This window comes from Humulus lupulus, chromosome 3, assembly GCF_963169125.1.
Source record: "Humulus lupulus chromosome 3, drHumLupu1.1, whole genome shotgun sequence".
Classification (NCBI taxonomy): domain Eukaryota; kingdom Viridiplantae; phylum Streptophyta; class Magnoliopsida; order Rosales; family Cannabaceae; genus Humulus; species Humulus lupulus.
The window spans coordinates 124,689,285-124,704,396 of NC_084795.1; the positions used below are offsets into that span (position 1 = coordinate 124,689,285).

The 15,112-nt window shown below is 36.0% G+C and overlaps 1 non-coding gene across 1 annotated transcript; it reads left to right on the plus strand.

Moving 5' to 3' along the window:
• The first annotated feature begins 6,458 nt into the window (after positions 1-6,458).
• On the plus strand, positions 6,459-6,564 carry LOC133827920 (small nucleolar RNA R71). Its single transcript, XR_009890568.1, has one exon. It is a non-coding gene; the product is annotated as a small nucleolar RNA R71 (small nucleolar RNA).
• The last annotated feature ends 8,548 nt before the right edge of the window (positions 6,565-15,112 follow it).

Sequence of the window (15,112 nt, forward strand, 5' to 3'; positions counted from 1 at the left end):
TAGTCTTCTAATCCCCCCACTGTTCACCAACTTCTTGCGAAACAACTTTTTTCCCCTTAGGGCCTACATCAAACAAGCCCTGCAACGATTCAACCAAGTCTTCAGGTTAGAAGAAATAGTTATAATTAGATAATAATATAATAACTTTAGAATAATATAATGATAAAATAGTTATGAGTTTGAACACAAATATTAAAAAAAATAGAATCTTACCTTGGTTTCCTCCCAAATCTTGTCCTTATACTGCTTTGCCCTTGATGTCAATCATTGCAAGACAATGGGAGGTGGCAACACGCTAATAATCCAATGTGACTATTCATTTTATTCCCTCCATCGCCAAAAGACTGGCCAAACTGGTTTTACACCACCTCTTTCTTCTTCCCCTCACTCCTCATTTTAACAAGGTCATTATTTTTAGTTCTCCCTCTCATCTTCTTCACCCCTAAAGATGAGAAGTCTTGTGAATATTGTGCCTCCTCCCAAGGCACTGACTCATCGGCATCATCGAAAAATGGGTCGGGGTCATCATGAAATGGTGGATCCAACATCAACACACCTACAATTGAACAACAAAAATAAATTATCACCATGTTTATAGTAATATGTGAAACGAACATAAATGAATATAAACAAACAAATAAAAGTATTACATACTCAATTTTCAATCGACAACCCTTCACTGTCGATTCAATAACAAGTGTTATCTTCCACAACGGTCGAATTTGTATGTGGTGGAGTGATTTCAAAAGTTTCACTATCAAGATGAAGATCATCACCACTAGAATTATTCATGTCATAATTTTTTGGTGGCATTTTTAGGATAACTGACCATCGAGCATCTAGTGGATCACTCATATAAAATACATGTGTAGCTTATGATGCCATTATAAATCTATCATACTTGTGCCCTAATCGATTTAAGTCAACTAGTTTGAATCCTAATTGGTCATCCTTAACCGCGTTATCATTCTTTACCCAATCACAAAAAAAGATGGAATTCGAAAATTAACATAATCTACAACATATAATATGTAAATATCAAACAATCAATCAACATGCATAATTCCAACCTTATATCACTGCAACACATAGTCCCATAACATATCTTCACTAATTTTTAATCCTAAATTCTACTAAATTTAATATCACTATATCTTTCGATATATATATCTACTATATATATACAAATGAATCTGTTGGTGGTCATTCTTCTTTTCTCATTTTGTATTGTGATTTTTCTTTTGTTATTTCCTTCCTCACACTAATTTACTATATATAATACTACTTTATATATATATATTACTATATAATAAAGATGAATAGTCAAACATTCAACCTATTTTTTCTACTACCTTCACTTCTTAACCATTATTTGTATATACATTTTAAGAAATCTCAATCATTCATCGTGGATAAATTAAAGTTCTAATGCCTATATCATACAAACAAATTACTTTGAAAAGTGTGTATCATTATCTTGTTTGTTTTTCATCTTTCTTTGATTTTTCTTCTTGAGCTTTATGCGTTTTTCATTTGATCATTTTCTATCCAATGATATTTTAATATCTAGAATAAAATAAAATGAAATGCTACGTGTTTGTTTTATCTTTAGTATTTTTACTTTTAGCTAGCTTGTAGATTGAAAAAACTGATCTTTATCATTTAATTTTTTATGTTATCAGATTCATATATTATTGAGCTTATTTTATAATTTTAATAATAAAACTTACAAAATATGTGCTTGGTACTCTTTTAAACTTTTTTATATAATTTAATAAATAAAATTTGTTCATATTATGACATATATTAGAACAAAATTTTAACTTTATTCTTTTGTATTTTATTTAAATACTTACTAACGTAATTTGTATTTTTAATGATTTATCAAAATGTATGAATATATTTGACAAAATTATATAAAAATATCTATTAAATTTAATTTTGATTAAAATTATTTAAAAAATAAAATTAATTTTTCTAAATACATTATTTTTAATTAACGGAAGTATGTGTCTTAGGCACATACCTAAAAACAAGTATACATATATATAAATATATACTATTAAAGTTTTAGTAAATTACCTAGTGCTATCCACAAATGGGATCACCACCAAATCCAATCAACCACAACAAAAAGCGTCAAACCTAACCACAATTAAACATTCACAATTAATAATTAAAACTAATTATATAATTATATTACAAAAATAATTTAAATTATTGAAATAAATTACAACAAAAACTTTCAATTAATCTGAAATTAATTCAACCTAATTAAAAATATTATTAATTTGAATTTAAACATAAACTAAACTACATTTTATCTTCTTTATAGTTCTTATACAATAAAATTTATAAACTTAATTTTACAATCCAAATAATAATTCTGCAATCAATTTACGAACACACAAATAAAAATATAACTAGATATATTATATACATTTATATATATATTGATGAATTATTAATGAGAAAAAAAAAATTTTAAAAATACAAATCAGGCATGTACCGGAGGGGCTTGGGCTCTCCTCCTCATCGCTGGCGTTCGAGAGAAGGCCAAGAAGGGCGGAGATAGTGGGGGAGGTCTTGAAATTGGGAGGGGCAATGGAGACCCATGGGGGAGGGCTCTCAAGGGTGAGGGAGGGGCGGAGGCACAGAGTTCTGAGGTCAGAAGGGGTTCGGGAGGGCCTAGGTTCAACTTGGGACGACGTGGGTTCACAGTCACCTTATCACCTGTGCAATTTTTCGTGTGAGGGTATTGGGAGGGAAGGAGGAAGTTCAAAGAAAAATCGACCTCTATCAAGGATAGCGTCAGTTCTAAATGTTGGTAATAAATATGAAAATCAGGATACACAACAAAATGAGATCTTTTAAATATTATTAATACTAGTAAGGATCATACATATATAGATATATTAAATCACTTACAAATAGATAAAAGATTACCTCTTGAACCCTATCAAGTATCATTGAATCTTTTTGTAATAATCAATTATCTTCCTATCCTTTCTTTGAAAGCTCACAACCTCAAACCCAAAGAATTTTAGTTTAAAACATAAGGAAGAGAGACATTCAACTTCAACTTAATTTTATGATATTGTTTAAGCTTTTTTTTTTCAAGATCGTCATCGAGCCCCCTAGTTAACACTAACAAAGACAAAGTACATCCTTAAGACAACAACAAAACAATGATAACACAATGACAAACTAAAAACAAAAAAAATGACACAAAGAAACAAAGACAACAAGTTACAGCCACAGAACAAAAGAAATACACAAAACAACATAGTAAATAAAAGAAAATGAGTTAAGATAAGAAAACTCCCTCGCCTATCCGTCAAAATTTTGTCTGAAAGGAAAAGGTCGATTTTGAATCGATGGCCTTTGTTTTTGTTTGTTGTGTAGTGGAGGATTCGGGTGCCTTTTGCTTGGGAGCTTTAGTTATAGCGGTTGCCATATGGGATCAAAATTGGAGCAAAAATGGCAATGAGCTGCCAAATTGATACTATGGCCCAATCTAATCACATACAACAGCCAAATCGCAACTACAATAGAAAATCAAATGGCCCTTGGTTACCTAAATACAACGGTGTGAAAGGCTCGGGTTCTCTCAAAATTGGACGCTCGTACCTGCACGCCTGGGGTCATAGGGGTTTCGCGCACAACTTGGAATAGCGCTTGGGTTGGGCTTTCGAATGGTGTGTTGTGGAGTGTGGTTCTAGGCTCTGGGTTTGAGTTTTTTGGCTCCGACTAGGTTGGAGTTTTGGATTCAGAGCTGGGCGAGGTTCTAAATGCAGTAGGTGTAGTTGGGTCGCGGGTTCTCGAACAGACAGAACAAAGGCACAAATGGTTGCGACTGGGTTCGCATGCCTAAGACAGGGGCTCTCTGGCTGCGGTTGTGCAACAGGCGCGGGTCTTGGGGATGGAGATGGTGGCTAGGCGGAGGTGGCTTGACTTCGGGGTTCTCACGTGCTGGGTTCGAGAAGGCAGGAGGCGACGGTGGGAGGGACGTGAAGGTGGTTAGAGGTGATGAAGATGATGGTGGTGATGGTGGGATTTTTGGGGTGGCGGCTAGGGCTATGGAAATGGTGAGGGAAGAAGAAGAGAGAGGGAAGAGGGGTATTAGGTAAAGCTTATTTTTTATTAATTTTAATTTTTTTTAATTTGTATAATCCGCAATTTCAAGGAGACAGAGGTAGTGGATCGCTCAACCTCTCTTCCCCCAAACTTTGTTCCTTTCCTTGTCACCTTAAATGATTTCTAAAAATGTTCATCATATAATTTCACCACACCATTGGGATACACTTTGTTCATTAAGAACCCACCATCACACATTGATTTCATTAGAGAGTTTGAGAAAAACACTTTATGCCCAACTTCAAATATTTTTTACTAAGTATTTCTACCATGTTTCTTTTTCTTCGGTAGCTTTTGAGGATGGGATGGTTCTTCTTCCTTTCTTTTCCACGGCTCAACACCTTTCTCAATTTCTTCAAAATGGACCTTTTTCCTCACTCCCTTGCTATGCTTTTCATGCATCTTTTCAATCATCTTGGAGTTTGAAGCACTTATGGCTAAACAAGCTTCATCTTCATTAGGAGAACTATAGGATTATAAACCTTGAATGTTACTTATTCATATTGAGCTCAAATGGTGAGATCTCCTTTTTCAACATCAATGTGATAGTGAGAATCCTGTGATCCGCAAGGGGAAAGTCCGGGTAAAAGCTGTGCAATCTCACACCGCTTGGGGAAGGTTAAGTGTGATTATTCTAAGACTGTGTAGGTATGGGACTACATAGTTGAAGAGGGCTTAATTGGATTGATGGGTACTACCTATGCCAACAAGATGCATCTTCTTTTCGGTAGCCCATCACTTGAGAACTCCAAAGTTAAGCGTGCTTGACTTGGAGAAGTCTCATGATGGGTGTCCTCCTAGGAAGTTTTCTCAGGAAGCATGCGAGTGAGGACAAAGCATGCTAGAAAGACTCGTGTTGGTTTGTAGGGCCAGTCATCATTCCAGAAAGTAGCCATAGTGACATGGGGCGTTACAATCAAAGTCCTCCATGTGGCAATGAATGGTATCACCAAAATGATTGGAACCTCCCTATCTTCACAGTCAAGAATAATAAAATCTGCCAAAAAATGAATTTGTCAACTTATACTAGGACGTCTTCAATCTTTCCTTCTTGATGCACCATAGAATGGTCAGCTAATTGCAAAGTGAGTGTAGTTGGCCCTGCTTCTCCAATGCTCAACTTCTTAAAAATGGACATGGGCATCAATTAATACTAGCTCCCAAATCACAAAGAGCTTTACCAACTTCCCTTTCCTCAATAGAAATTAGAATTGTGAAACTGCCCAGATCCTTCAACTTAGGAGGAATTTTATTCTTCAAAATAGAAATACAACCTTTAGTCAAAGCTACCGTTTGAAATTCACCAATCCTCCTTTTCTTTGTCAAAATATCCTTCCAAAACTTCACATAGTTGGGCATTTGTTCCAAAGCTTCCACCAGATGTATGTTGATGTGGAGCTGCTTCAAAACAATTAGGAATCTCCGGAATCAGCTTTCTTGCTGCTGCTTTTGAAATTGTTGAGGAAATGGTGGAGGTGGCTTGCTAATTAGCTTCTCTAATGCATTTTACAGAGGAATTGCTACAGCATTTTCTTCAGGATCAACTTTTGACATATTGGAAATTCCAAATCTTTGCCCTTTTCCACACTACTTTGGATTCAAGTGGGCTCACTTTTGCTCTTAGATTTTTCCTCATTCAACCCCAGATTTTACCACTCCTCTAAGTGATTTCCTTGCAATCTCTTCTTTGATTTACTCTTGGCCATATACTCTTTCATCAAATTCTCCAAAGAGCATGTTTGAGAAACTTATGGAGGAGGAGGTTGTGCCCTGGGTTGTTATTGAGAAAAACTGGGTGGATAAGTAGGCTTGTTTGGAATGGCTGCACCACTTGAACTAGCCCCTTGACCTCCCCAAGAAAATATTGGATGATTCCTCCAACCCGAATTGTAAGAGTTGGAATATGGATTGTTTCAGTTGTCATTTTGATTCCCAAGTAACAAATCGAAGCGTGATTAGAAGGACAACTATCAAATGTGTGTCCTCCTCCATAATAATCATAAGAAACATTTTCTACTTGGCCCATAGGATCTAGTTTTAAGTTACTCCCCATACTCATGGTCTTCAAAAGGTTGGTCATAGATGAAACTTGAGTAGTCAAAGCAATCAAAGCATCTACCTCATGAATACCCGCCAGTTTCCTTCCCGTTGGGGCTCTTGCATTAGACCATTGGTAATTATTTTTGGCAATGTGCTCCGAAATCTCATATGCTTCATTGTAAGACTTGGAAAGAATAGCTCCATTTTCCGAAGCAACAAAAACCATGCACGTGGAGGCATTGAGATCATTATAAAAAGTCCCCATTTGAATACAATGCGGAATACCAAGATGTGGGCACTTCCTCAATAACTCTTTGAACCTCTCCCAAGCGTCACATACCAACTCATCCTCCAACTGTTGAAAATAAATAATTTCATTCTGAAACTTGGGATTTTTCTTTGGAGGAAAATACTTCATCAAAAATTTCTTAGCTAGCTCATTCCACGTAGTGACTGAGTCGGAAGGAAATGTATTGAGCCAAGCTCTAGCTCTGTCACTTAGAGAAAAAGGGAACAATTTCAACCTCAAGTTCTCTTCACTAACACCTTGTAACTTGAACGAATCACTCACCTCCAAAAATGATTGAAGATGAAGACGAGGATCCTCTGTAGGCAGCCCACTAAATTGACTTACTGTCTACAACATTTGGAACATCACGGGCTTCAACTCGAATTGTGGTGCTTGAATTTAAGGCCTAGCAATGCCCGGATTGAGCTCATTGAACATGGGCGCAACATACTCCCTTATGTCTCTTTCTCTATCATCGTCCATAGAAATCGCATTAGTGATATTGTTAGCACCCTCAACTCCTTCAACCTCTTCAGCCATATTAAGGCGATTTTGAGCCCATTGTTCCCTTAGTCTTCTTCTAAATATACGTTCAATGTCGGGGTCAATAGGATCTAGTTCAAGGTCTTCTTGCTCGTTCATACAATAGATAACCTAAGAAAACACAAAAACAAGCAAACAAGATTAGAACAAACAAAGAAAAATAAATTGCAAAGTAATTGATATTACACAAAATTCTAATTTCAATACCCAGCAACGACACCAAAAACTTGTTGTGAAAATTTAATTTATTTAAATGCGCAAGTGTGCATAATCACACAAGTAATACAATGATAAGTAAATCATCTCCACATGGATTGCCAAAATAGAAAGATAGATAAAACAATTATGAAGCAACTTAAAGCTAAACTAAATATTAAAAAGATGAAAATACTGAAGAAAAAAAACTGAACTAAACAAATTAATTAGAAAGAAAAATTGGATTGTAAAATGAACTTTAATTATTAAATCCCCCTCTGTCAATTATACTGAACAAATTGCGTTAGCAATATTTTAGCAAAACTCTCAGGTTAACAATAATTTAATAAAAGCTCATAGAACTTTCACAAACTCTATGATATTAATTCTTTCACCTAATTAAACATATTCCTATGCCAAATCAAATTTAAGAACACAATTTCAAGGTACAATTCTCAAAAGTTACACGAGGCAAATAACTCATCTCTATGTTATTTGCTAACATAACCTAACAAAGATTATGAACTTGTGTCATCCAAGTTCTTTCCATTATATTTAACCCTTCCAGCATCAATCATAGCTAATCATCTTGCCATTGATGGCCAAACAACAACAAGAAATTAACACAGCATACTTGAATGAACAAGAGAGATTTTACTAAAATAAAGTACAAGAAATTACTACACTATGACATAGGGTTCATCAATAATTCAAGCCACAAAAGATTAGTTCATGACTAATTTAAATAGCATAAATCCAATTTCAAATCTACCCATGAGTATAAAAGTAGAGATTAAAATAGAAAATACAAGATAAAATTTAGAAACAGGAGAAGAGAGCAAATCAAATTGATGATGAATGTCCTTCTCTTCATTTTCCACTTCTTTCATCTTATTTCCTCTTTTTCCTTCTTATATCTCTGGTTTTCTCTCTTTTCCTGTGTATATTTCTTCAAAAATGGCAAATCCCCTCTTTATGCGGCTGATCCTCCTTCCTTTGTACCTCTAGGTTACCTAATTTAGTAGTCTAAGTACAAAATTGCCCCTCTTTCCTTTCACACGTGAGCTTCCTTTCCTTTCTTCTCTTAAAATTGCTTCCAAATTGGCTATGTCCCATGTACTTGCCACCTCAACCACTAATCCAAGTCACTTAATGAATTACCAAGCGGACTTCCTTGTCATGCATAAAATTCCAAATGAAACCTGATCAAAATGCTTCAGCAAAATCTGCTTTGCTACCACAAACCTGATATTTCAACATCAAAATTTATCTTAGATAACTTCACAATTCTAGTTTCATTCTATATACAAATATCTATCCATAAAAATATTATTTTCATACCATTAGCTCTTAAAAACTACACAAACAAATTAAACTAACTAAAATCATAAAAACACAAAAGTTAGCTACAACAGTTAATAATAAACTAACATCACCTTCGATTTTTCCTCATTTATGAGCTCCAAAGCACAAGAAATAACTCTTTATTCAAGAGTTATCATAACCTTAGCCTTTCAAGTCAATCCTCAAACACACAAGGACATGTGTAGGCACGTAGGATTAAAATGTTGATTTAGACTCTCTAGATATACTCAACACATGAGATTGACAAAGGACTGCGAAAAGAGGGGCTATATAAATTTCTATAATTTCATATTTACGAAATTCTATCGTTGCTTTTCTTGAGAAAAAGTCTGACATTCAAAACAACTTCTAAAAACTTTAATTATTTATTTTAAATCATATATATAAAAAATAATTAAATAAACAAATTAATTTTAAATTCAAAATTCAAACCCCAGGGATAGGAAATATCCCTGGGTGGCCCCACTCACTTTACAATATCGTGAATGGCGTGAGCCACATTAGGGATTTGTCTATATTCTCATTTGTTTGTTTAATTAATATTTAAGACAATATATTTATCCCAAAATAAATATCATTTAATTCAAAATTAACTTTATCTTAAAATATCAGTTTTAAATAAATAAATAGATATCTTATTATAAATATCTTATAAAAAGATAATTATTAATCTCTCTCAATAGTAATCCAAACATGATTAATATTTATTTTAACAAAAACTTTTCCAAAATAAAAAATATAGTTAAATATTTAATTAATTTCCCATAACGATCACATAATTATTTCCTTGCCCTAGAAAATTGTTTCATTTGAAATTAAGTCCTTCTCTCTACAAATCTTCCTTATGACATCCTTGCCCTTGACAGTGTAGGACAAAGGTGACCTAAGGGTCGTGGACCTATAATATGAAGCTCCATTAAACCACATTATTAATTAAACTCTTTAATCTAATAATCTTATTTATTAATTCCATGATTACTCCCTTATAAATATGGAATTGCACTCTAAGTATTTATAGAAGTATATTTACAGAGTTTTCTTTGTAGTCCATCGGTATAATCAACAAATGTAGTTATGTTCTCCAACTATTGGTTCATTAATTAGAACTGTTCAAAATTATTGTTTTGCCCTTCTAATTACCTCTTGTTTCTTAAGTACCATTAATTCACTAGTGAATAATTAATCTATAATAAAATTGTAGATTTGAGCTCAATAACTATTCAGTTCCAGAATCAAAGCTTAAGGGAACCAATATTTGATACATTAGGATAATATAGATTTCATTATTGTAAATCATGTTCCCAGCCATTCATGATATTGAATCTCCAAAATAAAAGTCATTAGCCTCATTTTACAAGAAAACCTTAAGGAGTGAATCAAATGATCCAATAAGCACAAAACAGGAGTTCAAGACTACTCATGATTTAGACAGACCTACAAATGATCATCTATTATGATAAGAATTAAATTGTAATGGCAAACCGTAAGTTTACGAAGATAGTTAATTCATATCGGTCTTGTCATATATAATCTCTATTATATACAGTAGATTAACCAAGGTGTCTATCCACATTAGTAATCCGAATCTAGACTACTTGCATAATTTATGCTTAGTAAATCGTACTTGTAACGCCCCAACTCCAGGGACCGCTACAGTGCACATTGCAAACGGTGCTAAACTCGCTAATCGAGTCGTTTGGCCATAAACGTGTGACTAAGTATGATTAGCGGTTTAGGGGTTAAAAACTTTGGTTAAGATAAAACGTTTCACTAGAACATTTACTGTATACATTGGGATACCAAAAACATAATTTCAAAGTTTATTACAAGAAAGTGTTTACAACAGGCCGTTCTAAGCGGCAAAACAGGGTTCATCCCTAGTTCCATTTTCAAACCTCGCCCAAGTATTGGTCGAGCAGCTGCATATGTACACGTCATCACCTAAGCTCTCCAACTCAAGGATGGTCCAACTTCCTTTTTCCTTTACCTGCACCACAAAGCACCCGTGAGCCGAAGCCCAGCAAGAAAACTCATATGCTCATAAACAGTCATATCATGATATCAAATCATATCTGGCATGCCTAGCTATCATAGCTCTATTCAGCATGCAAATGAGTTCAAACAGATGCTGGGGTATCCAGGATAAGAAATCCTGTCCTTCTGATTGGAGGACTATCAAGTCAATCCAAATCAGATGAGTGACTGCCATGCAAGTCACTAACCAAATGGAAGAGTGGCTGCTAGGTAAGCCACTAGCCTTCAAGCGCTTATGATATTCATCAAATGAGTGTCGCAACACTTGAGGTTCTAATAAACCACGCTGAGTGACCGACAAGCGAGTCACTAATTCAAATGGAAGGGTGACTGTTGGGTAAGCCTCTAGCCTTCAATAGGTTCTGGTAACCATACTGAGTGACTGCCAAGCACGTCACTAATTCAAATGGAAGGGTGGCTGTTGGGTAAGCCTCTAACCTTCAATAGGTTCTGGTAAACCATACTGAGTGACTGACAAGCACGTCACTCATTCAAATGGGAGAGTGGCTGCTGAGTAAGCCACTAGCCTCCAAGCGCTTATTTCATTCATCCACCCTCGGGGTCGGTCTGGCATTAATGTTCTTTGAGTCATTCAATGCTGATAGTCAAATAGACCTCAACTTTGATGGCTTGCATGATACACGCCAAGACCATTCTGACTAATTAGTCAGTACCATGCACAGGTAAGCAATGCTATCAATGTGTATCATATGCCAATTATCCAAGAATAGGGCATTCAGCATGCTTACTAAACAGTTGCTAGCATAATTATGATCATGCACAAACTCAGAGACTCAAGCTCTGACTAATCTCATACTCATCATTCATGGCATGCCCTAATCACATGTTTCTCGTGCATCACATGCATCACATTTAATCGTCCAGCATGCCTCAATAATAATCATATGCAAATGGGCAAGATTGCCAAGCATTCATTATGCTATCAATGTTTACATTTAAACATTCAACATGCATCAATCATAACCATGCATGTCACATATGGGGTGCAGTTTTCTTACCTTAGGTCCAAGCACAGGTTACCAACAAATGAGCCACAAGCACGATCCTGATCCAAGCCTCTAGTGTTAACCTAGTCACAACCACAAATGATGACCCAATGAGTTCAAGTTCTAAAACCAACCCTTGAACTAAAACTTAGCCTCCAAGACATCAACCCTCACTAATCCGGGTAGTAGGAATGATCCCGAGGCCTAAAACCATGTTCCCGGGGTCAAAGCACCCAAACGGGCTCAAAAGCCTGCCTGAGCCGCGGCCCTGGCACCCTGAGCCGCGGCTCCCAGCACCACCAGAAGCAAGCGCCGCGGCGCCCAACACCAAGGGCCGCGGCGCCCAGCAAGGCAAAACTGGGGCACCTGCTTCATCGAGCAAGGGCCGCAGCGCCCAAGAACAGGGCCGCGGCCCAACTTCGGGGCAGCCATTTTCCCTTCGTTCTAACCTTTTAAAACCTCCCAAAAACATGTCTAAACATTCCCAAATCATCAAATCAAAGTTCCCAAACTCCCCAATGGTCCAAAACCACCAAAACCCAAGGTTCAAACAAACTAGAAACCCAACGATTCACAAGGTCCAATTCAAGCTTAAAGACTTTTAAAAGCTTAAAACTTAAACTTGAATTACCTCCGATTGAGTTGTTTCCAACTAAATCCTCCGGCTAATAAGCTTCTAAGTTTCCTTAGGATTGATATGCCTCGATCATCGCTTGATTCCGAGTCCTAGAACTCAAGATACCTTCGAAAATGCGATCGGGAGCGAAAAGGGAACTTTAGGGAGAGAGAACGTACAGAACGTTCTTTTTATTTTTCTTAAAAGGTTACTTCAAGCTTAAGTAGCTTCCAATAAAACCTAATGCTCGGGGTCCCGAAAACACCCCCGGGGACATTATAGTCAAAACTTCCAAAATTTCCCCCTGGTCTTACTAACTCCCAATTTATCACCAAATGTTAATTCCCATTACCCAATAACCCGGTAATGCTCTAAATACCCCTTGACTTACTCCAAGTCAAGCTTAAATCCCGTTGTGACTTTCCCACTAGCTTACCTCCTAGGATCGTCTTGTGCTGGGTAACCCTGGCATAACCAGATAATAACAAAGCACCACCCCCATTTCACATATACGCCAAAAATGCCCGAAATGACCAAAATATAAAAATCACCCAATTAATCGCAAATGGGTTCACATGCATATTTAATACACCTAAGCATGCATATTATCATTAAATAGCATAATAAAGCAATTATGGCCCTCCCGGCCTCCTAATCAAGGTCCTAGACCTTATTAGGAAATTTGGGGCATTACAACTATTAACCATTCATTAAATATTCCTTACATTAATATGTTACTGACTATTTTATTCATTGTATATGATCTTAATTCTCTCGTACTAATACAAGATCATATCCTCATAAATCAATATGGAATTTTCTTTATATTCATATAAATTATTCAAATAATATTTATAACATTAAAATATAATAAAATTTTACTTTTATTTAAATAAATAAAATGTCTTTACATGATTTTGGGGCATAAATCCTAACAATCTCCCACTTGCCCTCAAAGCAAGTGAGGCATCTTCCTTAATCCCATGTTTCGCACATGACCCATAAACGACTTTGCAGGAAGTGTCTTGGTAAACGAGTCTGCCAGGTTCTGTTCCGACGCTATCTTCATACAGTCACATCACCTCGGTGCACAATCTCTCTAACCATATGGTATTTTCTTTCTATATTATTCCCTCTCTTGTGGCTTCTTGGTTCCTTAGAGTTTTCCACTTTTCAACAGTATAGGATTAGTGACTTCTCCATGTCTGGAATTACTTCCATATCAGTGTAGAACTTTCTTAGCCAACCCGCTTCCTTAGTTGCTTCACAAGCCGCTATATAGTTGGCTTCCATGATTGAATCTGCAATTTTGGATTGTTTAATGCTTCTCCAGACTACAACTCCTCCACCAAGAGTGAACATTGACCCAGACATCAACTTACGATTGTCTTTGTATGATTGAAAATAAGAATCAATATATCCAGTAGGGTTCAGCACACCCCCTGAATGTACAAGCATATAATCTCTCATTTTCCTAAGATACTTGAGAATGTGCTTTACTGCAATCCAGTGTTCTAAACCAGGATTTGATTGATAACGACTTACATTCCCTACTGCATAGCATATGTTGGGCCTAGTACACAACATAGCATACATTAGACTCCCAACTGCTGAGGGATACTTTCTCATGTCCTCTTCTTCTTGGAGTGTCTTTGGGCATTGCTCTTTGGAAAGAGTAATTCCATATCTGGTTGGTAGCTTACTTTTCTTGGAATTCTCCATAGAGAACCATTTAAGCACCTTATCTATATAATTAGTCTGAGATAGTGCCAATAGTCTACTCTTCCTATACCTTAGGATTTGGATTCGCATAACATAGTTCGCTTCGCTCAAATCTTTCATTTGGAACTTTTCAGCTAACCACTTCTTCACGTTTGTCAGTGTCTCTACATTATTAGCAATGAGGAGAATGTCATCCACATAAAGAACTAAGAAAACAACCATTTTACCTTTGACATGTTTATACACACATACTTCATCGACTTTGTGATGGAAGCCGTGTGTTTTAATTGTCTCATCAAAGGTGATGTTCCAAGATCTAGATGCTTGCTTTAATCCATAAATGGATTTCAGCAACTTATACACCTTATGATCTTCCCCATCATTAATGAGCCTATCTAGTTGTATCATATAAAAACTTTCATCAAGATATTCATTTTGAAAAGTTCTCTTGATGTCCATTTCCATATCTCATAGTCATATGTGGCAACTATGGATAAGAGGATGCGAATGGATTTTAGCATTGCCACATGAGAAAATGTTTCATCATAATCAAAACCCTCTCTCTAAGTGTAATCTTTGGCTACTAGCCTAGCCTTGCCTTGATAGTCTCTACTTTCCCATCTACACCTTTTTTCTTCTAGAAGATCGATATGCACCCAATGGGTCTAACATCTTCAGGTGGGCCTACAAGTTCCCAAACAAAATTAGAATAAGTCGATTCCATTTCTTGGTTCATGGCATCTTGCCATTTCTCTTTTTTCAGGATCACACATTGCCTCGTTGAAGGTTAATGGATCATCCTTGTCCGTATAAAGAAAAAGGACATGTGCCTCATGTTCATAGCAAACAGGTTGTCTCACAGTCCTCCCACTACGACGTTGCACTGGGGTTTCCTTTTCACAAATAGTTGTTTCCTTAGTTTTTCGTTTATCATTTAATGATGATGATGAAGGTGGTGGAATCTTATCAACTGTGAGTTCCCCCAAAACTACTTTGCTCCAAGGTTTATAGTTATTCATATAGACGTGTTCCAGGAATGTCGTTGTTGTGATAATTTTGAAATACGCAAGTGCACGGAATCGTAACAAGTAATAAATTAGTATGTAAAATATCGTTCCCATGAGGACTATTACTAATTACCAAAACTGAATTTTTAGTTTTAAT